The 26,316-nt window shown below is 44.5% G+C and overlaps 1 protein-coding gene across 2 annotated transcripts in view; it reads right to left on the reverse strand.

The window, feature by feature from the left end:
• Positions 1–22,119, reverse strand: part of LOC146785536 (unconventional myosin-VIIb-like) — a 961,158-nt gene extending 939,039 nt beyond the window's left edge. Inside the window, exon 1 of one of the 2 annotated variants that reach the window (XM_085634664.1) lies at positions 22,023–22,119. The gene's annotated coding sequence lies outside the window, so the exon portion shown is untranslated. Of the gene's footprint in view, positions 1–7,359; positions 7,607–22,022 lie in introns of those variants that run through there. The other variant, XM_085634663.1, reaches the window with a different exon arrangement.
• Positions 22,120–26,316: the final 4,197 nt, after the last annotated feature.

A 26,316-nucleotide genomic window follows, 5' to 3' on the forward strand; every position in this document is an offset into this window, starting at 1 on the left:
CATCTCCTATGTCATATCATTCCCAAGCAGAGCCTCAGAAAATTCTGCCTTTTTTGGGGGGCGACAGTGTTCTGTGAGAAAGTGATTACATAAGTGCAAGCAACACCATGTTATGTGCGACCCCTTCAGCAGTCTTCGCTTTTCAACAAATTCTGCTCTGCATGGGACTTCGAAGCCACAGTTTCTTATGGGAAATATTACATTACAAGTCCCAAAATAGAAAGTGTTCTCAGGTTAAAAGGGTGGATTAGCTGAAGACATCACATATGACATGTGGCTGCTAAGCTACTGCTACACCCGGAGATGCAATGTATGGTATATTCTTGCCAAGACAATATACATCATCCAAAAATATTTTTTACAAATATCAAACAAGCCAATTTCTGATGACCAAAACCTGGAAGTGTTCTGTATCCAGTGTTGTACAAGCATTTTTTTAGGTCCTGCCTGACCCAGCGCATGCGTTGGTCTGGCAAGACTTTTTGAGAGGGCTCCAAAAAGTGCTACCAGGCTAGCCTAGAGCTACAGTGCATGTGCACGGGCGCGTGCGCCGCGCTTGACCGCGATTATTTTCACTGTCGCAGCCGCACGGCTGCTTTGATGTTAGTTCGCGATCGCAACTGTTGCATGGCTAAACACTTATAAGGTCCCAAAGGCGAGACCTATTGGCTATGCCAATGCTTGTTCTGTGTAGAGATTGATCTAAAATGTGCAGGAGGGATCCTTGGAACCACATGCGATAGATTCATAACAGATGTTCAACAGACTTTGAACTGTCACCAATTCACATGACCTTAAACTATGCTTACTATGGAAAGCCACTAAGGGGCAAGACATTGTAACTTCCATGGCACCTCTTCAAATCAGTGCTTCACTTTGTCAAGATTACATTTTCATCTTGGAAAAAACATGGGATTCATACACTAAAGTAGATATAATTTAATATTTAGTTTTCAAATGCACCACAGAACACCATCCACACGCAAATTCAAGGAATTTATTGTCAAAGCAGCTCTCCATTCCCGCACATTAACAAAGATTATCTCTAGAACACAATACCTAATGTCCCCGGGCACATCCATACATTGACACTGTACAATATATCACCTTCCAAATGCCAAAGATGATTTCTATTGCGACCGCCAGAGCGCATAATAATAATTTTAGAGTAACTAATTTGATTCTCTGAGCATATTAATATAACTCTGTGAAAATTACACTTTTTTAAATAGACAACAGAGCTTATGACCTGCTTACTTTAAAATATGAATTTGCGTCATTCTAAGTTATGTTATCCCTTTGAACAGGGGAAATGTAGAGTTCTGTAGGATCTCTGTTCAGCTGTCATGTGTCATGGGGATAAGAGATATGTCTTAAAAGCAAACAAAATGGCCTTTTAATACGTTTAGGAGACTCGTAAACTACACCACAGGAACAACAATTAGGGTCACCAAGGATAGCGCACCCTTTGTTACCTTAATACTGCCCTTGAGACCGCTTGCCCCCAAAACATGTAAAATGGGATTAAAATGTGAATATTCATATACACATATACAAATTGAAAGGACTATATACTCTTTGCACTTTTACTAATAGGAGTTTGGAGTTTTTGGGGCCAATTCACAAAGGCATGTAAGAGTACGTAAAAATCATACTAAAAAAGGACTACTTTATGTACGCCAAAAATGCCTTTGCGACTTGGCTCCACGGAATGTGCAAACACCACTACAATTGCCCTTTCGTATTAAAATAATAAGCTGCATTAATCGTGCAATACTTCTCTATCGTAATAATTAATTGACAAAACTTTCATCATATCAAGCTTCTTGTGACATCAGAAGTGACCTCCAAAAGCTTTTTGACATTATTTCCGATACGGGAATAAACCTGTAATCACTGCTTAATTTGTAAAAAATATAAGTGCCAGGACCCCCGTCATGAGGTCATTGGAGCCTGTACCACTAATTGCCCCTACCAGCACTGCCAATTACAGCACCAATACAACTACAAACCATCAAACCCCTATAATTGCGACAATTCCTACGTTTCTAGGCCCCCAAATGTATAAAAATGGCTTGGGCGGTAGGTATTAGCTATTTGTAATATGTATTGAATTAATAAACAATTGTTGCTGTGCTCATCTCTAAATTAGACTAACAGTGCCACCATGTGGCAGACTGTCACAAGGGCCGGTGTTGACAATTATGTGCTGGTGCCGAGTACCGGAAACTACAGGCTCAAATTAAGCACTGCCAGTAATAACATACTACTTGTAAGTTCGAACGTCAGAATTTCTTCCACCAAAGCTTGTCGGAGATGAAAGAGAACACTGAAGGCAGTCTTTAAAAACAACAGTAACTGCAGTTTAAAATATGATGCAGTGTTTTAAATGAAAACAGTAAGAGCAGGTACTCACCACACTGAGCCATGAGCTCTGGAGTTCGGCATGGAGCTGGAGGTGGGAATACTGGCACTCATTTAATGGGACTGATTCTTTCTAAATGTGCAGGTGTGCCTTATGATACAGAAAAAGGTATTCCACCCGTACAGTATTCATTTTGTCCTTGCACTTAAATGCTTACTACCACTTTGCCTGCAGTGCCAACCAGAGAGCTGGTTCTACCAGCAAGATGATCTCATTCAAATTGCAAAACCCAAATATTATCCTCATGGCGCCACAGACGACTTTCCTGATACTCAGGTAAGAAACTTCACACTGTAACAAGGAAGTGTAAAACATCCGCATGCATAATGGACATTATTAGCTCTGAGTACTCGGTATACAAACTAAACAAGTAGGCCTCCTCAATCATGCTACATTCATTTTGCTACTAGGTAGTGAGTGGTATTGCGATAACTATATAGGGAAATATAGCTTCAATAAAAATAACTGACAGTTTACTCCTTTGTGCATATGTTCAACAGTCTGTGTGTACTAACAGGCACATGCATCAAAGCTTTTTGCGATCGCAAACGGAGCGAATCGCAAAAATCGGCCGTTTGCGATCGCAAAAATAGCTTTTGCGATGCATGATACAACTTGCCACTCGCAATTTAAGAAATCGCTAATTTTTGTGATTTCTTAAATTGCAATTGCATTTAAGGAATCGCAAATTGCGATTCCTTAACTGCAATGCAAGATGCCTTTAAAAATAGCGATTTCGCTATTTGGGCCCGCTATTTACCGTGGAATCATACCACATGGTAAATAGCAAAACCTTTGAAAAATGCACTAAAGTGCATTTTTCAAAGTCGTAGGTTACACACACACATGTCCTTTGGACATGTGTGTGCGCAACATTTGTGCACAGATCGATTTCAGGGGTGCAACGGGGTGTCGTCTTGACACCCTTGCACCCTTGAAAATGCATTCTCAATTTGCGATTCTCTAATTGAGAATCGCAAATTGAGAATGTCTTACCATTGATTCCTATGGGCCTCTTGGCCCATAGGAGGTAATGGGGAGGTATTCCTTAATTGCGACTCGCAATTTGGGAGTCGCAATTACAGAATGTTTAGAAATCGCTATTTTTCCAGCGATTTCTACATGCATTGGCTTTTGCGATTCCTTAATTGCGATTCCTTAAAAATCGCAATTAAGGAATCGCAACAGCCAATATTGATGCATGTGCCTGAAGACTCTACACTATGCATCATTTGCAGCTATAAAGTAAAATAATAGGCTAATGCATTAGTAATCATTTGTAATATGTTGTGGTTAAAAAAATGCATGCTCAAGGAAGCACATAAAGGCCAGTTAGAGACATGCTGTGCCAGTTTGTTTCAGATACACTATTCTTTTTGCCTTTTTCCAATCGAACAATTATGTAGACAGCAACAATAAATAATAGTTTGCATTTTAATTTGTATCTCTTCACATCACAGTTTAATCCCTTAAAATAATACATCCTATTATCCAAATGTCACTCTCCCAACACGGGAAGGGTGATGAAAAGCTAAATGTGCCTTTCCCTGGCATCAGACATCACCTGCAGAGAGTTGATTATTTCAGCACAGTGCTTTCAACTCGCTGTGACATCCAAATAATCACCACGGCTACTGGCCATTAGAATAACTGTAAACCAAATAACTTTCTGTTCAAATTTAAATACAGCCTATTAACAATTACTATTGTTCACGTCATCTAAAATCACCAGTCACTGGGATGTAGTTATGGAAACAGTACTAGAAACATGTGCCTGGACAGAGTCCCGGTTAGTCCACGGGACGTTTTTGCTTGTGGACAAAATGACCACTAAACATTATGGGCACTTTTAAAATAGAATCATGTTGCACACTATATTCGAAAATGCCACAGATTGAAATGCACTCCTGTGGTTTTAATAAAACCATGCACCACATTCACTGCAGCAGCATTGCTTACTTTTTAAACATTATATTAAATAGTTTCATGTTCTACTAATGCACTTTGCTGAAAAATATACTCACACAGCGCCACCATATGGTAGTTTTTAATAAATATGTGGTTGCGTTTACAAATAAGTGCCGGTGAAAAACGCTGGAGGGAAACCTACTTTTATGCATAATTGCTGAGCATGAATTAGAGGGGAAAACCACCTGCCGCGTTTTGAAAAAGTCTACCAGACCTGTAGGCCACTTGACCCAAACTCCCTGGCAGCGGCACCAAGGTTTCGGATATTCTCATTCCTTTGAGCCGCACAGACCGCTGGAATATATGCAGTTTATAGTATAAAACGGTGTGCACAATATATTTCCCTTTACTGTTTTGTGTACATTTTTAAGTACTTTCAGCACTCACTTTGGCCGAGGCTGGCAAGGTCCAGCAGCACACACTAACAGTTCGATTGGCTAAACTGGGGCAATTCAGCCCAGTGCACACAAAGTCACAGTGGCGGCTCCTTCGCTGAAGCTGACGAGCGTCGCCCCACTGCATTTCGCAAGTGAAAACAAAGGAAAAATAAAATGATTACAACAAATCAACATAACTATAATTTTATTTGTTCCTGCTGAGCCGGGTCTGCTCTGCTCTCAGAGTAGGGGGAGGAGGAGTGGTGGGCACTATGTAAATGCGTATGAATGTTTGGCCGGCTCTCTAGGGCCGTCCAAACATTCATTCGCACTTTGCATGTTCTCCGCACAGGCTGCATTACAGCCTGGATGGAGAACATGCCCAGGCTCCCATTTCCTTGCTGAGTGCCAAACCACGACACTCAGACCAAAGAGCCCGGGTTCTTCCTTACTGCAAAACAGAGAGAGAGAGTGAATAGAATAGATATGACCCCGTAGTAAGGCCTGGTTATTTAGGGTGGGCATTTAGGGTGGGCCAAGGGGGGCCAAGCCCTCCCAAGATAGCTCTGTGGTCCACCCAAGGCCCATTCACAAGCAGAAAACCATTTTCTATTCTTTCTCTTACTGCAAAAATCACACAGGCCTGCAGGCTCATAATCAATTCTAATTTGTAACTTTCATCTATAACGCCAATGCCCTGGGCTATCTCAAGTACCTGGGGACAGAGGTGAGGTTGCAGGAGATGACTGCTATTACTGTGCATGTGTAAACAGAAGGGGTACCTGAGACACCCCCACAATAGCTCCTATTAGACAGAAATTAAGGTGTGAAACAGTTCCATTGCAGAAATAGCATGAAGAGTTTTTCCAGTGACAGTAAAGTAAGTGAAAATTAACACACACTCAAGATATATACCTTAGTAGTGGCTTGCTTTATTTTCTTTCTGTGAAAAACTCCTAAATTCGGTTCTTACTACTGTACGGCCTACCACTCCTATAGGATAACATTGGGTTACCTTATTACCTTTAATAATCGCTAACTTTCAATTGGGAGCAGCTGGACATGTCGAATTTAGTGTCTAAAGAATTGTAGTTAAGAGCCCTCTTTAATGGTAAAGTCGTATTTTGTAGTCACAATTCTAAAAATCCCACTTTTAAGAAAGTTGGCATTTTCTTTTCCCAACCATTTGAGGTCTGCTACCTGCATCCTGTGTCACATGACTAGGTGTAGTTGGCAGTTGATCTTTTGAGCATTGCTTGCAGACACTGAGGCAAAGAGAATCTAGGTGTTGGCAGGATGGGCCACTCTGAGTTAACGAGGGGGAGAAGCTGTCACCTACCATACTTGCACATCACAAAGAGTTTTACACTAGTCTCTTTTTACCCCAGACAATCTGGGGCCAGGGCAAGATAGACCATAAAACAGTGGTGGTTCAGAAACTGGCCATCAAATTATAATTCCAGTTGTCAACCACAGAAGATTTACTCTTGGCAAGGTGGCAGGTAGAAGTGGAAACAGGACCACATTTGATGTCTGGTTTGGTTTTGCTGCTCAAGTTGCTACCTTTGATTGCTCCTCCAATTGTTACTGTGCTTATTTAGTTGAAATATGCACAACCCCAGATCTTTGCTGATCGCATGTGTGCTCGTGGGTATGGGCGATGTAGTATAGGCCCTTGTGCTGCCACTGTTTAGAATGTGGGGTGATACCACAGAAGAACAGATCCAAAGACAGAGAAGTGCCAGGCACAATACACACACCCATGAACCAACACAAGCTCATGCTCACCCCTCATTTCTTTGAAAACATAAAATCATTAAACACAGAGGCAGCAGCAGTGAAGTTGAGGCTAACAGAAGAGAGTGAGGTGGAGAGTAAAGGGTGAGGTGGAGCGAGAACAGGGTGGGGTAAAGAGTGGGGGTGGTGAAGCAGAGAGACAGGAGAGTAATAGGAGGAAGCTGTCACAAGAGGGGGGATAGTGAGAAAAAAGGAGGCCTGCCCGTAGTTAGTAATATACCCTACATGAGAACAAATGCTCAGCAAATATTTCCACAAGAGAAAACAACTATCCACATAAATGTGATTAAAAAGCAAAATAGAAGTAACATAAAGTGTGTGTTGCTCAGAGGGCAGTGGGTGCCGGGGAAGCCAGGGAGCAGCCAGTTTGAGTGCTGGGTGGTTAGAGGCAGTTCGTGGCCTAGCCTGGGGGGTGAGGGGGGAGAGAGAAGCTACTCGTGTGTGACAGAAAAGATAGTAGGTGTCTAGCGACTGTCCCGTGGGGTCAGCCAGCCTATATGCGCTCCAGAGGGTCCGTTGTGCTCGAGGGGGAGGGTACGTCTCCAGGGAGGGTGAGGACCGTGATGCGTTCAGAGACCCAAGCTGGAGACGGTGATTCATCGCTTACTACTTTTGTCCCTCGAGCTTGGGAAACAGCCACGGTGCATGGGCGCCGGTAAGGGTTAGCTTCCTGTTCCCTGCCCAACGTGTCCCCTGTACAACGGAAAAGAGCCCGTACCCGCCCATTGAAGCGCACAGGGGCTCGTGCCACAAAAGAGGAATGGAGACTTGAGGCCATGTGTCCGGCGTTACCTGACTGAAAGGCTGCGTCCCCTTCTCCGGCGTTTGAGAGCTCCAAAGAGTAGCTTTTCCGCAACGTTGTATCCAGCACTCGCCTTTCAGAGGAAGAACCGAGCCGACTTTTATGGCAGGACTTTGCCCCCATCCTCTTCGCATCACTGCCCACCTGCGCCTCGAGGCCCACGTGACGCCTCCTCAGCTTTGCCCATGAGCGGCGTGACGCAGCCACGAGGCCGGCCGCTCACCTGCACTGGAGTGCGCCTTGCCAGGCAAGCGCCCGTTTATCTCTTCTGCCCCCTACAGCTCTTTCACCGAATAGACCATAAAGATGTACTGACAGACAGCAGCAAGTGCAGGGTGGGGCAGGGCCGGTTTGTGTAAAGAAAACACTACATTGTAAGCAGATGTTTGTCAAAGGCGACAAATTCGATTTGTATAAACTGAAACTGAACAGTGCCTTGCATCCAGTTTGGAAACGTCTGAGATTAATTACTAAATCCGGCAATCAAAATGAAGATGAATTTAAAAATGTAGGATAAAAAGTTTTGCTTTAAGAGAACATATTTAGTCGGTTTGGACCTTTAGTCAATAAAAAGAACAGCAAGTCGATTCTATTTGGCTTCAGCCGAGCAATAAGCAAGCGGTTCGGCATTTGATCAAATACTAAAATATTATGTCAGATACACCTCTGGACCTTATGGTTTATTGGTAGCTTTTGTGTGCAGAGATACAACCCAGTATATCAGATTTTATATTGCTAGACCCAAGGAAATAAAAATCTCAGCGTTCATTAGTTTAAACACACTTAGTCAGGGAAACTGGAATAATGCAGAAGTGGAGGATAAAATGCGCGGCAACACATGGCGCATTGTTTTTAGTAACGTTTGATCAGTTTGAGCTACATACAATATTTGGGTTAAAATTCTACAGATTATGCAGCAGATGATGGATTATGTGGTGAATGCTGCACACCAATAATTATGTGAAAAATTCTGCAGCCATAATATTGCATAATTCCAGTCGTCTTGTTCTTATTACTCGTTCTGGACGATTGCTTGCAGGAAACATAGAAGCCTGCTGTCACAGGCAGACTGGCACTGCTGTCACCCTGGGCAATGTCTGGGCAGTGCCCATACAAAAGTAGGGACAGTGGCTCCAGGGGACGGAGCTTTTCAGCAGAAGTGCTGCACAGCGGGATTCTATTGTGCGTATAATTCCTTTTTTACAATTCCGTAGATACACAGGTGGGGCACTCGGCGAGAACCTACTCGGAAAATGTTGTACTTCTAGTGTGAAAACCCTACTAGTTCCACTAGCAATAAGAGAATGGAGACTCCCATACTCTGCTGAGAAGTCAGGTTGCCGGGTGAATAAATGAGCCTTGATGTGTGTTTTTAAAGACGGTAGGCTGGCTGGTGCCGGGGAATAGGTGAGTCAGGAGTTATTTTCCAGAGGCCGATAGACTGTGAGGAGTATTCAGTTCTAGAGTTTGTTTCAAGGACAGAAAGCTGGAGAACCGGGGAGTCCTGAATTAGTTTCTAAAGGTTGGTAGGCTGGGTGTTACAGGAACAGGAGAGTGTGGAGTTGTTTTCTGAAGGGCGAATAGTTTGCTTTACAGAATAGTCTAAATTTAGTTCCTAAATGTGTGCGGTGAGGAGTTTGAGGAACATATCTATTTCCAGTTGTTTTTCTCCAGGGCCAGCTCCAGGTAGCTTGCTCATTGTGGGAAAATAAGCATTGTAATGTAGTTATGTGTGATGTGATGGCCGTTCCTACCCCAGGTCAAACCCGTTCAGGAGGTCACGGGGCAAGCAGTGGTTACTGTACCACAACCGTGTGGTTGAGGCCTTTAACTACAGCTGTGTCAGGAATGGCCCTACTGTAGCCCTGCAAACTGGGCCAAGGAAAACCCTTACCGTACTTGACTTTCAGTCGGAGCAAGGCTGAGCAATGACAGGCTTCTCAGGGAGGTGAGCTTAGGGGCTACTCAGGTTCAAGAACCAATATCAGACCCCGCCCCCATCCCCCAGAAGCACAATAAGATCAACGTCCAGCCCAGTGCTTCTTCTGTGGAAAATACTTTATTTCACAAAAAAGAGAATTCAACTACACAATCAATAGTGCACGATTACCCAGTTCAAGGGTGTGGGTTTTTGTGCTCCAGGGGCGCCTGGCACCTTCACCTGTCTCACACACAGGTCCTGCAGACTCTGAGCCCCTTCCCTCAGGTGCAGAGTTTGAGGAAGATCACTGAGTGCAGCTCATACTCCCCCCTCCCCCCGATCTAGCTTTAGCACTCAGTCTCTAGGACCTAGGTCATTCAGTCTATCAACAAGTTCGAAACAGCCACGCAGACCACATTCAGTCCTCTGCCGGCAATGGGGTCTCACTGATAAAGTAAGCCTCCAGGCTTCATAGGAGCCGTGCGGCAGACAGGTGAGCAGTGCATCACTAGGGGGTCACATCAGGAGCAGAGGCTTCTAATGGTGGCCCTCATTGAGGCAGCGGCCTGAAGATCGTGGTTCACTCTGGTTCTCTGGTGGGTACTTGATTCATGCAACAGCTTAGTCCAATACTTCAGTGAGTACTTGGTGCTTTTTTCTTGAGTGTGATGGCCACATGCCTGCTGATGACGATTCTTCGGCATGGCAGACTCTAGGTGCTATATTCGGCATACAGTGCCTAAAGGTGACAACCTCACTTCTTCGAGGGCACCTCTGAGGTCAGGTAATCTTCCTCACTGACTTTGGCAACTTTTTTGCAAAGGGCAACTTTTTTGCAAAGTTCTGATAGATCCAGCTGAGAGCAGCGAGAGGCCATCGGACTTCCGGCTGTGTGTGGAGGAGGAGCCTGTGCTAGCTGTGGAACGGAACGGTTTGCAGAAGCTGCTGCAACCGCTGTAATCGCCGACCCGACCCGCCGACCCGACTCGACCCGCCGACCCGCCTCTGTGCCGCTGGTCCCACAAGGCCGCCTGGTGCCCTGAACCCTGAGTAGACTAAAACGGGTTGAGGCGTGGGGGAGCCCTGAACTCCGTGGCGGGCTGTGGATTGCGGACTTGCAGCGGCCTGCGGCGGGGAACGAGGACGAGGACTCCGTGGAAAATCAGCGACTTCCTGGTGACCTCTTGGCGCTTTGCCTGCCACCGCTCTGCGATCGCTATTAGCAAAACGCAAACGCCACCGGCAATCTCCACTGCTGCCATTTGCTCTGCTGCCATTTGCTCTGCTGCTGTACTGCTGTACTGGGAGGTGAGGCGAAGTGGTCGCTGCCTGACGCTAGGCCCGGAGGCAATTGGCTGTTGAGGGCTGATTGCTGATTGCGTGCATGCGTGTGGTGAGCGCTGCCCCCGTGCCCCCCTTCCCCCACCTGCCCACCCCAGCTTGCTGATCTCCTGCGCTGTTCCTAGCGTTGCTCCTGGCGCTACTCGCTACTTTCCGCACGCTTACCCCGCTGCCCCCCCGCTCTTGTCGCACGGAGGTTGGGGGAGAGCGGGTGGGGCGGGAAGCGGAGGAGACTCAGCGAGGGAGACTCAGTGCTGTGGAGCAGTAGGCAGGGGGGCAGGGTAGGCGGACGGGCGCGCTGGTGCTGGTGACTGCAGCGACTGTGTTGTTCCCAGGGGGGACGACTCCTGGGACATTGTCCACGTGGATCCAGCCGCCCTTTAACTTTTCGACTGGCGAACCCAGTACTTGAGACACTTCCCTTGACCCAGTTTTGCGAGTCTCTGCCAAAGAGGGAGAGCGGACGGCAGAGCAACAAGCCCCAGGTTGCAGGATCCTCTGCCACCAGGCAACTGGGACTTCGGACTTGGGACACCAGGCAACTGGGACTGCATGATGGAACTAAAATCAAACCAAACCAAATTAAGGAAAAAAACAGGGACTTGCAACGTAACGCATTTTGCACCGAACGCAGCAATGAGATCAGGGAAAACAAGACAGCAGGCAACGTCGAACCTCAATAGGAGAACGCGCAGGACAAAGAAGACCCCTGCCATGGAGAATTTAGAGAGCGCAGAAGCTCCCTCAACAGAGGAAAGGGAAACTCTCTTGATCTCCCCATTCTTCAGCAGTCCGCAGGCACCGCCGACAGCGAACACAAACAGTTCAACCGCCGGGATCACCAAACTCAAAAATCACCAGCCAAAAATATACACCAAATTTTCATTCCTAAAAGACGCAGGATCAGTCTTATACCTAGACACCCACAAAGGGAAGAATCTCCCATTGCCCCTTCAACCCATGAAAACATTATACTCCGATGAGCAACAGCAGCAGCTAGATAAAAGCTACGAGGGGTCTCTGTCCAGTAGGGAAGTGCCAGGTGCTACAAGACTGCGCGAAACTAGCTCAGAAGATGAGAGGCACAAGATGTTTGAAGGGAAGAGGAAACAAGGGGACAAGGCACATGAGGAAGCAAAAAACATCCAACTGAATCAACTAGTGCTGACCCCGACGCCAAAACCAAACACCCAGGTAAATACCAAAAAAATCGAAGTAAGTGAAACAGCTGGCCAAAGTTGGAACCACAGCCTTACAAGGGGTATGAAAGAAGGAGAGAACATAAACCACAATATCCACACACTCCTTAGCGGCAACAAAGAAGAAACCCTGACTGACTGGACATCATATAATCAGAGAGAAAAGGGATCAATACACTATGAGTGCGAGGTACAAGATTCAGGTGGCATGGCCAATAGCACTGTTGATACTCACAATAAAATTATTACCGAAAAGGACAACTCAGCTACCCCTGAATCACAACCGCAACAAGAGGAGAAAGCAATGGAAAGGCAAAACGCAGACCTACACACGGCAAAATAAATTTTCCTCCCACCTCTTCCAGGGCCTGGATCCAAGTTTGCAACGACGGGAAATAAAAACCCCGTGCATAGGCCAACTCAACTGGCGGTGGGAGAAATTCAGACCATTCCAAAGGCATTATCGGAAGGTCTCTCTCAACCCACACAGGATTGCCCGCAAGGCAGTGACGACCAACTGACTACAAGATCTGCACAAGACGAATCGACTATACAAAATAATACACAACAGCAACCCTCCTTAATAACTCAGGAAGAAGAACCTGAATGCTCTTATCTGACACCGGAGGAATGGGAGGAATTAGTTGCCTCACACTCTCTCGGCCCCCAAATTGGACTCCAACGAAGAAATTGCTCGCCAAGGAACAATATAAAACATCTAAAAGAACAGGAAAAAGAACAGGAAAAACAGGAGAAACAAGACATCTGGACTACTCTGCTACATACGATGCAAATGTCAGTCAACGCCATGCAATATCACTCAGATAAGATGGATGTTCAATTGTCAGTTCTGAACTCCCTCTCTATTTTTGTGGCGAATATAGATGACAAACTGGCAGATCTTAACAGTTTGATTAGAAGAGCACAGGCAGAGACACGAATAACACAGGTCAGCTGCACCTGTGCAACACTTATAGATAAGCTGGCTACCCTTCCGAAGGCAATGGACAATCTCTTATCTGATATAAAAGACACCGTATCACAGAAGGCAACTCCGAAAGGGCCAGCCATAATAACAAGTACAGCAGAGCATCAACTACTACGACTGACAACTGGGGACGTGAGGCAGGCCACCACAGACCAGAAACCAGACCCTAGCCCCTGTGAAGAGGCCTTCGTCCTAACAAGCACAGAGGAAAACAACCAAACAAGGTCTGGACCTCGGACACCCTCGCCAGGGCCAACAAAGCGCAACAAAACGAACCCCCCATCATCTAGCTCGCTCACCCGTAAGCAGTGAAGGAAGCTGAAGAGAAAGAGGCGAAACCAGAAACTTACTGAGCCTATTGAAATAAACTCCCCTCACAGGGCTATGGCACGAGACTCGGAGAAAAACTTCAGTACAGATCCCCTAGACACTTCAGCCCAGGTGAGCGTGGCGACAGAACGCCACCAGGAACTTCCAGAACACTTGGAAGAGGGGACAGGAGCACAGGGAAGTAACGCCCCTAGAACACCCATCAATGGGGGAGAAACCCAAAAGATCCACCCCCCTGGGAAAAGAGGTCAAGCTATAGAGGGTACAACTGACGGTACGGTTCCACCCACTCCAAGAGAACTTCCTGAACTAGTGGATACATTTAAAATCATCCAAGAACCATCTATAGATCAAATTGCGCAACTGAATCCTACAATAATTATGTTCCACCCGGAATACAAGTCCAGGGGACGAATAGACACACTCAATAGAGAAAACATACTACGTCTAATACACTCGATCAATAGCCTGAAGACCCTAAGATCCGAGGACCTAGAGTCAATAGAATTTGTGGAGTCCTCGGAGCACCCGGGGGTGGAAGCAACTAAAACAGATTGGGTCTCATCCACGGTAGCAGATAAAATCTTAAAAGAACATGCTAAATTTAACACCTGGGGCATCAAGCTTCGGCCTTACTCCAAACCAAGATACCCGGAACCACTAACTAACATCTTGTTAAACCAAACAGGACCCGGGGAGACTCAACTGAGCGATAAATCTTACTCAGTGCTACGCGGAGCCCGCAGCGAAAGCCCAGAGCGTAATGTAATAAGAGACCAGCATCACCCCATACCCAATGCAATAAAAACCACACCCCCACAAGAGTGGACCTGGTTATCGAGGACCATAAACACAAAGAATCAAAACCTGTGAAATTCGAAGCTCTGTGTACCCAATGTTGAAATAAATAACAATACCCTTAAAATCTGCTTGTGGAACATCAATGGGGTTGGAGAGAAGATCTTCGATCGGGAACTGCAACTTTATCTAGAAGGCTTCAATTTAATTTTGCTCCAGGAAACCTGGTGTGAAATTCCACCAGCTCTGAACGGATTCAATTTGTTCTCCTCACCTGCAATAAAAAGTGCCAAATTTGGACACAGCAAGGGAGGGCTTGCAACATACAGCTCCATAAAGAGGATCTACGCCCTGGAGCCAATATCGCATAACTTAACCCTTCCAAATGCTATGCAAGCACTCAGATTAACCCTACAAGGGGAGGAAATAAATGAGTCGGTAATTCTTATAAACCTTTACCTACATCCGCGTGGCAGAACTAAAGGGACCTTGCAGCTGAAGGAGAAGCTAGAAATCATTTTAACGGAACAGCAGACCAATAGGCTGATTATTACCAGGGACTTCAACGCAAACATGTTTAGGAGAACACCTGAAGAAACCGACATGGGGGACGACCCCTTTGCATGGTCCGCAATAATAAAAGATAACAACGCAGGCGGGAGTCACACAAAAACACCGAAAACACCACAGAAGCTTCTAGCAATCCTCGAGCAGCTGGGCTTTAGATCACTAAACAGAAGATTTCCAGGAGACCAACCACAGACTGCAACATTCCACAATACAACAGCAAGAACTACAATAGATTTCACATTTGTTACTCGCTGCATGTTTTAAAAAATAATTGACTATCATATTGGAACCTCTGACTACAGCGACCATCTACCACAGGAAATCACAATATGCTCAACTTTCACACCACATACCTTGCTAGCAAACGTCCACAACTTAGAACTCACAGCTAAGGAAAAGAGAATAAAATGCAAAATAGACAACCCTGAAGGGTTTCTCATCCTCGCAAAACTATTGATGGAAGAGGTACAACTTGCAGACTCTGACAGTCTAAGAATGTTTACAAGGAAACTAGGAAACAAATATGGTGTAAAAAAGGATTCACACAAAAAGAGAAGCCCAGGCCTCGTCCAACCGAAATGCCCATTCCTTCACATTGAAAACAACGTGCAACTTAAAAACCTCAGAACATCGATAAACCGCACACTACGGAGACTAAAGAAAGATCAACTGGACCGCACGGCCCTCGAGGAACTGAGGGCTCTGAAAGCCAAAGGAAGGAAACTATTATGGCGCCTAAAAAAAGATGCTGAAGGGGCCTTCTGGGCAAAACTCCTGTATGATATTAAAAATAACAATAGCGCTCAATTCTGGTTAAAGGTCAACACACTTGTCAATTCTCCAAACCCAGGCATTAACTGACATGTTACCGAAGAGGCTTGGACAACCTTTCTACATACTCACTTCCATAAAGACCTGGAAACCCTACCTCATACCAACGCTCCCTCACCCGGAAGCGAACCCTTAACATCTCAACTATCCATTAATTTAACTTCAGAACAACTTTTCAAAATTACGTGCAAACACATCTGCAAAAGAATTTCAAAAGGCAGGCGCGAGGGAGCCCCTGGTCCAAACGGGATCCCGCCCATATTATATAAACAAGACCCAGAATATTGGGCATCCATATTAAAACCAACCTTTGAATCAATCCGAAATTGTATAAAAATGGTAACCGGGATAACCCCAAAAATTATAGGCTGGTAGCATTGCTTGACAACGAAGCAAAATACTACGCAGGACTGCTCCTACAAGAACTAACAACTTGGGCGGCGGAAACATCTGCAATCCCGTTAAACCAAACAGGCTTTTGTAAGAACATGGGCACTACTACGAACATCATGACCCTTTCATTAGTGATAGATGCCGCACTCGCCAAAAAATAGCCCCTATACCTATGCTTTATTGACTATAGCGCTGCATTTGACCACATAAATAGGAATTTACTGTGGAAAAAACTGGAAAAAATGAACATTCCATTACTACTCCTAAATCAGTTAATCCTTTTGCATAGCAACACCTGGGTCCAAGTCAAACTGGGCAGAGGAGACCATCTATCAAAAAAGATCCCAACAACCATCGGATTAAAGCAAGGCTGCGTACTCGCCCCATTACTTTTCAATCTCTTCATGGCAGAGCTTTCAACCATCCTAAATGGAAACAATTCGCATGCACCAAAAATAGGCGGGCTCCAGTTATCTAATTTACTCTACGCAGATGACTTGGTACTAATAAGTCAGACACCGGTGGGCCTACAGCGCCTGCCTGATTTAACATCTCAGTACTCTGAGGGGAACAAACTCAGAATCAACAGAGAAAAAACAAAAAACACTCTGTGTGAATTGGCGCAAAAAAAAGAAACAACCACAATGGTTCCTGGCGTCACGGAAACTGGAGGCAGTTCAAAGCTACAAGTACCTGGGAATCATGATCGATAACAAAGGGAAGTACACAGTGCAAATTGAGGCCATAAAAAAAAGGGGACTAATGATCGCTGTGACGCTAAGAAATCTTAAGAACAACATCATTGGCCCAAACCTCCTTCCCTTAATTAGAGTGATCCAGGCAAAACTTCTACCGTCGATATCTTACGAAAGCGAAGCCATGAGAGGGAGAGACGCAGGTATACTGGACCACACAATAACAAAAGCAATTCGAATGATCTTTGGGCTTCCAAGGTATACATCCCCCGCACAATTGAGGCTGGAGTTCGGGTTTCAAAGGCAAGAGCTTGCCCGTAGAGGGGCATTCATCAAAAGCTGGTTCAAAATCAAAAGGGGCCCGCCTGACTCACTAAACACGCATCTATGGGAAGAACTGAAGAATAAGGGGACATGCCCAGCCCAAAATTATCTGGATAAATCACTCTGCCAACTGGGATTGCAGGAACTCTGGGAGCTACCAACAACGACTACCAGCTTTAAAAAAATTCTAAACAAAGTGATAAAAAAAGAGTCTCTTATTCAGGACAAAGCTGCCTTGTCAGTCCGCTCCCATGGCTGGTTTACCCTACAGACTTATAACACGGCTTCACCTCAAGCATACCTCCTCACTAGCTTCTCAAGAGCGACTAAAGAGAAATTCCTGAAACTCCGCTTAGGCATACTACCATCTGCATATCATATGCCACCTTGGCTACGCCCCCCGCTGCCTGCAATTCGCCGCCTCTGCGGAGAAGGGGAGGAGGACATAGTGTGCACCTACTGACTATCTGCAAGGCCCTAAAATCGGCCCGACGAACTCTGCTAAGACCCATCTTTAACATGAAAGCCATTCGAACCTGCAGACAAGCAGTAAAAGCATCCCTCTCTGGTGAGGATGTCCAACTAAGCTGTCGGTTGGTAAAATACATATCTGTTGTAGAAATAACCATGAAAAAGGCAGGCCCCCTGGTCACAGATTGAATCACAGCTGAACTGTTTGCGGCTCCTTGAGCCAACCCATAGAGGCTAACGCATGTATTGTTGGCCTAAATAGGAAACATAGTATTATCAGGACTAGCAGACCCCGCGCTCTAAAGGACTGTACAACTGTTGTAGAACTGTTACTTTAGCAAACGTTAAAGATTACCACATTTTGCATCCAAAATTGCAATTATTAGGTCCGCACCCTGTACTTTCTCTTTTTTCACACCCTTAGCCTGACCAATAACGTCCTTTGTATTTCAATGCTACTTTTGGGCTTTACTGAGATTTTCTCATTTTAACGTGTTTTTTTAACAATGATTAATTTTAAGTGTATGGAAATATGTAATGTACGATTGTAAAGGTTTTAATTAACTGCTCAATAAACTAAATCTGAATCTGAATCCTCACTGACTTCAACTGAACAACACACTTGGCGCTGCTGCAGTCGTACAGTCCACTTGTGGGGCACACAGGCCACCAGCAAACATTTATCCCGGGTATAGTCGGCCTACTACAAGGGCCCACCGCTCCAGGAGCCTGGTGGCTACGACGGGTACAAAGGACGTAGGTCGCACTGCGCAATCGGGTAGTACTGAGAGTCCTTAGGCACACTTGCTTGGCTTGTCTCTGTCTAACGGGCCCTACACCAGGGCAGTTACAGCAGTACCTTCCACAATCCGTTCCTCCTTCAGATTTGGCATTTCCTTCACTTACCCAAAGGCAGGATTTCTTGGCACTCAGGACAATCCTGTAATTGCTCCTTCAGATTGGCCTCCAGGTGACGTTGCCTTCCCTCTTGGTAGTTGGCTGTCAGTGCAAAATCAACCCTTGGCTGCATAGTAGTATGTGAGCACTCTGCGGAGTACTCCCTCCTTAGTAGAAGAGATCACAACCACAATGAATCTTGAGTTCCCATGGATAATACTCATTTTGCAGACGGGGTTGTTTATTCTACGTCTGCTACCGTGGAGCTGGTTTGGGTTGGTTTCCCTTTTCATGTGTCCTGGTGAGGCCACCCTTCAGGCCTAGCCTCTGCTGGCCTGGCCCTGTCCAGCAGGACAGGTGGCGTGCTCACCACAGAAGTACAGAGGTGAAAGCAGGCTGCAGCCAGCTATTTATGACCCCTCTTCACAGAGATCAGGAAGAGAGACAAGAATCTGTGCCCCTTCAAACGGCTCCTTTCCTTTGAAACAGATACTGCAGGCCTCACCTCGTACCCTGATGGAAGCTGCAGTCACAGTCATTTACAGCCTACTGCATCAGGAAGGGCCCTGGCACTTCAAAGGAAGCCTGTTTCCTCTTTCCTCACCATAGCCTCTGGTGCTCTTCCCCTCCCATCTAAGAGCTGCCAGCAATACACATATGTACTCTCTGGAGAAAACAACATCCCCCCATTGGTATATTCTGGTCCAGGCACTTGACTTCCATAATGGAACCAGTGGACATGTATCACTCATGCCAGACACACTTTCACAGCTTGTCATGTTCAGAGTTGCTGTTCATTGTGAGCAGCAGAACTTTGTATGAATGGACCTGTGAGCACACATTTATGTATCACAGGTACAGTCTGTCAGTCTAATTCATCAACCATGGTACACTGCCACCACTGTGCTCCACCGATGAAACCTGTGATAGGGACGGTAGTCCCCTGTCACTATGAGGGTACGCTTGGTGTGCCCTTCCCATTTCAGGATTAAGTTCAGAACCTATCATTGTCAAAAGAACGGGCTAGTTCAATGGACACACACGGGATGAGAGTGTGGCACAACCCAAAAAATTAAAAAAACATCACCACAGGTTTCCGGTTTGAGTATGCAGGGCAGCGGACACGACTATACAGCCTGCGGGAGACATACCTGTCCCTACAACTCACTATAAAAGTAATGGCAGTATAGAAGTGTACAAGTAATGCTGTCGCTATGCACTTCTGGATTAGTTGTATGGTAATGAGAACTGGAGTTGCAAGAAAAAAATTACAACGGCACTACAAATTTTATTCTGAAGATTTAAGGGGCTTTGTGGTATAGCAATAGATAATTTTCTCCAGTAAACCCCCACATTCTAAGCGCTCTTTGGTTTGGGGAGCTGTTTCTTTGAATGACCTAGCTAAAGTGCATTGGCAGTGTTCCCCTTCCAGTTACAGAAGCAACACACAATCAACATGCCTAGGGTCAGATGGAAGTAATTTTTGACTGGAATCAACGGAGAATAATGTTTAGGGCACTAAGGCACATTGAGGATCCAGAGACAAGGACTAATCTAAGTAAAAACAAATGTTTTACTTTTGTGTGTGGAAGAAACTGTCTGACCAAATAATTTACTTACTACTCGACTTTAAGCTGTGCCTGTGTAAAAAAGATCATCTTTGTGTTGAGTTGGTTAAGTTGAAGCCAGCTCAACTCTAGTTCTGGCAAACACTAAAATGAATTGCTATATCCATTTGCGAACACATACTTTTGGGTGTCATGTGTGTGTCAGCTGAGTAGGATTGGTAAATTAAGTTACTTCCTTTGATATGTTTTTATAACAGTTTCATGTAGACAATGACAAAACACAATACACGCTACATATAATAACACTTAGATGGCCTCACAAATGACTCAAAATGACAGTTGAAAACAATTGAGACGTTCGCGCTCTGGGTGAATACAAATATGGTAGTTGTTAAACAAGTTAAACACATGTTCTGTGTTCCAGTGCTTCGGTGCTAAGGGCCTAACAAGTGAGAGCTTGCAACTGCAGTCTTATGTGGCCCTCCAACTCCTTCCTGCCCCATGTGGAAAAACTGAAAACTCGATTTCCCCCTTTTTAGGTCTCGCCTAGGCAGCGCGCATACGCTGCTCTAGGGTGGCCTTTAGCCATCGGTCTTCACTTTTGAAGCACTGCACTCGTGCTTGTGGCGGACTCCACCTTGTGGGAGCGAGCAGCGGCACGCCACAAGCAAGAGTGCAGTTCTTGAAAAGTGAAGACTGCTCTCCCAAGCGCACGCACGCATACCACTCGTGGGCTCCATCTGTGTTTTTTTGTGTGCGTTTCTAGATGTGCTCCACATTTGTGCCCCACAAGTGGTGCTTCTTCGGCAAATGGCTCTGATCGCATTGATGACTTTCTCTGGGGAGAGGCTGTTTTGAGTATTTGTGACATGGGGTGTCATTTCCCGGAAGAGGTTTGCCAGAGTGTCTGGTTTTACTGTATGCAGCTGCCTTTGGTGAAAGATTGTGCGTCTCATTTTACTGACAGTTTGCATATGTGGCTAGAGTGATTTCTTTACATGGGATTCGTATTCTTTCACGGGAATGTTTTACTGACAAGTATTCACGCAACTCTAAGCTTTTCTACACCAAGCCTCGTTCATTAATTTCCTCTGACTTGGTGGTTTTGTTTATGTATTTTGTTCTGTTGAGACTGTTGTCTTACGTGGCTATGTTACTGGATAGCTGTGTACATGTTTGGCGAGGAGAGAATATATGTCGTAGATATTTTGTGGGATTGTTTTGAACTGCCGTTTGTCTGCGAGTTAATATTTTCGATGCGGTTTTAATGGGAGGGGTGTTATGTGTCTAGTTTATGAGACATGATTCACTTATTCATGTTTCTTTTGTGTGCAGGCTTGTGCATCCCTTGTGTGGTTCTTTTTTTAACTGTGCTGTGTGCGTGTGTACAGCTTGTGGAGATTACATTCTGGTTTTTCGGTGTATCTTTTGTCGGCGCGTATATTATAAAGAGTTTACTTTCGGTGACAATGTGCATGTGGGGCAGTATTTTGAGGACTTAAGCTCGGGGGCACATTCTTTTGTGTGGCTATGTTTTGACTTTTGAGATGGTCAGTTTTACACAAGTGACTCTGCGTCTCTTCGGGTGGAGGGGGGTGTTCAGGTCCTTCACTTCTTTCTGCCATCAGAGCACCGAACAGAGGCCCTGGCAAGCCCTCAGCAGTGCCTACAGCTCCATGAGATCGTCAGCGTGAGAGTGACTCGCGGGAGCCGCCATGTTGCGCATTTCTCACTTCTGCCGAAAACTGTTCACAGAGCTCTCAGATGGCGATGTATCACCCAGCAAGTTGTTCCTCTCTTGTAGAGAAATCCATATATGATCTTTATACCTCTGGATGGCGGTGGTTATGCAGGATATTTGACGGATTGACGGCGGGATCAACTTGTGCATGTATATTCCAATGTGCACTGCTTACTAAAGGAAGTGCATTTGATATATGTTCTGGGCAGGGAGTCACGTTTGATATATGTTCTGGGCAGATCCACTTATTGTTGACTCTTATGTATTTATATAGTTATACATGTATACATTTCCTTAATTTTGTGTTTGTTTCTACAGCTATGTACCTCTGTGATGCAGTTACATTGTTTCTCCTGTTGCCAAAGAAACCTTGGAATTAAATGACAGCTTATTAACCATTTTAATACTTAACTTCTCTATAACATAGCTTACAAACAATTGCAAAGCCAATAGATCTACCTAAACACTTATAAGGTCTCAAAGGCTAGACCTATTGGCTATGCCAATGCTTGTTTTCTGAAGCCAGGAACTTGGAAATATATGCACCTGGCACAGGCTTGGCTAGTAAACTGTCAGTCATTCTCACCAGTATTGCTGATGTCAGCCTACCAGTCCTGGACGTCATCCAATTCCGCACAGTAAGACCGCAACACTGACTGCGACCACGCTCCCGACAATAAGACATGTAAGTCCTTGCTGGCATCGTCCAGCTCAGGGGATGCAGACCCTAGGGAGAGAAGAAGAGAGGATAGGCATTTCAGCAAGATGATCGAAAGTTTCCCATGCAACAATTCTGCAATGGCCAAGCACAACTGGTACTGTGATCATCCTGCAAAGGTTTGGAAAATCCCAGTCAGAGAAATTTCAATGGAAGAAACATGTTCTTCTTTGAAGACTTATCCAATTAAATATTTTTGACTTGAATCAATTACCCCAAACCAAGCTGTTGAAATGAAGATTGCCATGATGAAAAAAAGAAACTAAAAATGACACACCGAATTACTCTACTTGTAGAAGAAGTTTGATATGGCAACAAAACAAGCTACTTACGTTACACAATCCTTCCACACTTTGGGCAGGTATTAATTGAACAACAAAATCTGTGGGGATAGTGTTCCATGATTGCCAGTAATTTTTTATTGGTAACAACAATCGGAAGGCCTTTTGGACAGGCACCTTTACCTGGGGACGAACTGAGCATGTTGTTTTCATGTGGTTGCTGGATTTGGCTGACACTGAACTCATTGAGCATGCGCCAATGAGCCTGCTTCTGTCTCTACTTGACAATCAAGTGAGTCTTCTCAGTGGCAGCCAAATTTCTCACCCACCCATCGTGTAGACAGCTTGAGCCCAGTGAGGGAGAGGAGTACTGAGCCATAGAGGAAGAAGCAGGAAGCGAATATGGTGCTTGGTATGGAGGGCTGGGATTAATGCACAGACAACATTGTGGTTGCCCTTATTCTTTGCAGATTAATTGTCTTAAATGCCATCCAGATGTATATAGTTGTTTAGGGAAAACAAAAAAATGCTCCTCAGTAATTCACTTTTGTTTCCTTTCTTCCTCCCAGGGAGCATGTGTTTGCTCCTCCTTCCAGATGGCATCCCTCGATGAAACCAAAAGGGTATCAGGTAATATTGAGTGAATGAATACACAAAATAAAGTTAGTTCTCTTTGTTTTCCTTTTTTTCTATATTCAAAAGCTAGTGATGGAGCGGGTAAAATGTTTTCTTTTTATATACCCAATCCATTTATATATGTTTATATTAAAATGATTAATGATTAATTTTAACAATTAATAGTTTGATGTGAAAGAACTAAACCAACCTTATTAACGGAAAGAATACACGTGGGAATGCATTTGCATGGCTAAAATAATAGGTGAACTAAGTTTGTATGCATATTAAAACGATAAATGTTGCTTGAGTAATGTTATTGTGATTTGCTCTTAAATAAACCAGCATTAACGGCTTTGGATGTTGCATAGGACTAGATAAATGCATACACATAAGGGTATTAGCAAGGGAATATCACTGTTTTAATCATTTCCATGTATTAATTACGATTTTTGTGTTTCTTTGCTTAAGTTGACTATTCTGGCCTACCAAAAGATGGCCGCCGACTGAAACCTAACTAAAGTACAATACTTCATCATTTGAACAATGGAGAAAGGCGCCTGCACTGATTTCTTTCGTGTCCCTTGTGTGACCTGTCAGACCATGCCCATGAAGACTACCCTGGGCAAGGTGCCAATGCCCCTGAACTGGAAGAAAATGTTACAATTGGGAATCTGAACTATCGAACCCGACTTGGTTTCAACGAACTGATACATTTAGGACCACGGATCTTTCTTTCCCATACATTTGCTTTGAGACTTTTCCCACATGGGAAAATTTGAAAATGTTTCCTGATGTGCCGAGATGTATTTGAATTTGGCCAATCATATTCCTGTGAAATGAGAAATGTAACATTTGGTATGTAAATTTTAGTATAAATATTAGTAGACTAGAGAGGGAAAAAGAAGCTGCTGACGGAGAACCGATGATCAGAGATCCTTATGCTGACGGAGAGGACGGTGACTTTATATGATAAACAAAAACTCTGACGAATTTACTGAGGACCAGTTCTGACTTAGAAAACGACAATTAGCCAGAATAGGTAAATATGACAAAAGATGATATTGCATTATTAAGATTTAACCTGCATTTAAATTAGATAAAGAAAATCATTATTTGAACTAATGTGTTGGGTGATTATTTCATTGAAATGTTTAGTGATTAGTTTGAGAGTTAAAGTATCATTGAACTAAATAACAACTAAATGATTCGATCGACCTATTGATGGAGGAATCATTAGGGTGATTCAGGAGAAGTGGTTTCCTTTATCAAAGAAAGCAGTTTGGTTCGGAACTGATGTCCCTTTGTAGGCACGGATAGTTTGAGAGAATGAATGTTGGTGTTATGGGCTCCACCAGCGTATGAAGTGTGTATGTGCGTGTGACTGAGAATTCATTCTGTCCGTGGAAGTAGGGGGAAATTGAGTAACCCGAACTGCACCAGTATTTCTGGTAGCTAGAGATGGTTTTTATTGTTTTGGTTTAATGATTTTGCATGTATATAGCTTATTGATTATTGATTGGTATTGATATATGTACTAACACTATATGTTGAAGTCGTATTGAGTTTTATGTTGTCTGGACGGCTTCTGGGATGTAGGAAGTCGGGAATTGGTAACAGTTCCGTAGCAGAGCAGAGGTAAGCGCTGCTCTCGGGAAAGACGGGATTGTGGTTGCCCGTAGGTACACGGGAGAAACGTGTGACAATTGAAGTTGCACGACACATTGTCTGGGTTTGATTCGGTAGCATCGCCGAGTGTTACCATTAGTGATATTTTCTGTGTGAGAGAAGTGTCAATGATAGCAAAGGGTTACCTGTGAAATTTTGGTCTTAGGTACCAGGAAACCAATTGGCATACCGATAACGCTTATCACTGAAAAGGTAGCAGGTGTTCTCTGAGCTTGAGTGAAGGACAAAGTAGAGGTAAGCGCTGCTTTGTTAACACGTGACATAATTCTGTAGTAGGACAGACTGTTCGTTGTTCTCGGAAAAGACAGGATTCTGTGTGAATGAACCACATTTTCTTGTGTGAAAGTGCGTGAATGAAATAGCATTCGGGTTAATTGTGAAACTCTGGTTTTATTTCTCAGGAGCATTGCGTTTCCAACTATGTGTCTTAAAACTGGAGAAACAGTTAATTGATGCTTGGTAGAAGGGTGAAGTAGAGGGATGTGCTACTTTATCAACGGAAGTAATGATTCTGTGGTAGGGCAGAGGTAAGCGCTGATCTCGGGGAAAACAGGATTCTCGTGGGAAAGGTCTATTACTATTCTGTGGCTAGCGAAGCAGACAATGGAGATGTTTATATGTTGTAACTAACAGTATTGTAAAATTGAAACAAAGTCTACCGAGTAGTTTTGTAAAGGAGGGGTAGACTGGAGACAGGAGTCGGGAGCAGAAGCTGCAGCAGCGACTGCTGACGTCAGAAAGACCGCGCTGGGATTGGACAGCTAGTCAGAGGTGTAAAACGCTCTGAATTGGTACGTCAGTGTAAAACCGCGCTAGGATTGGAGAAGTACAGGGTGACGTAGACGCCCCAGGATTGGTGCGTTAGTGTGAGTCACGCAGGGATTGGAGATTGTGACAGTGACGTAGACGTGCCAGGATTGGTGCGTGAATAAGAGTCGCGTTGCTATTGGACGAAAAGATCGTACAGTTGAAGAAAAGACTAAAGGGTTCACGAGAGAAAGGAAGATGTATTATCATTCACCTGAGGAAAAGAAAAGGTCCTTGTTTAGTAAAATAAAAGGATGGTTTGTGAAAGACAAAGAGATTGTGACTAGGGAAGGACAGTTACTTCCTCCGACAAAAACACCCGCATCCTTTATGGTTGCGAAATATGGATAACATACTTGCATTTGGTTAGACAATTGGGCAAAGTATACAAAGGAAGACGGAGTTTTAGCGTTTCCCTAAATTGGTTCATTTAATTTGGCAATTTTAAGAAACTTACGGTAAAGAATGATGGCCTTAGATCCGCGGCCTAGACCAACACAGTTTGAGGCATTGACTGAGTGGGAAGACGAAATGCATGAGCGAGAAAAACAGAGAAATGGCAGTAGATATAGATATATGTTCGGACGGCCAAATGATCGCGAAACTCATTGTGATCGAATGAGAAGGTGGCAAGACGCCAGTATGACTGAAGGACTGTTTCCCGTAAGAACTGCAGGGGAAAATGAAGGAAGGAAATGTATAGAGAAGAGGCATAATGTAGAATCTAGAAGGTATGGAGCAAACGAGATAGAGGATGATGTCCTAGATGA

This window comes from Triturus cristatus, chromosome 11 (assembly GCF_964204655.1).
Source record: "Triturus cristatus chromosome 11, aTriCri1.1, whole genome shotgun sequence".
Lineage (NCBI taxonomy): Eukaryota > Metazoa > Chordata > Amphibia > Caudata > Salamandridae > Triturus > Triturus cristatus.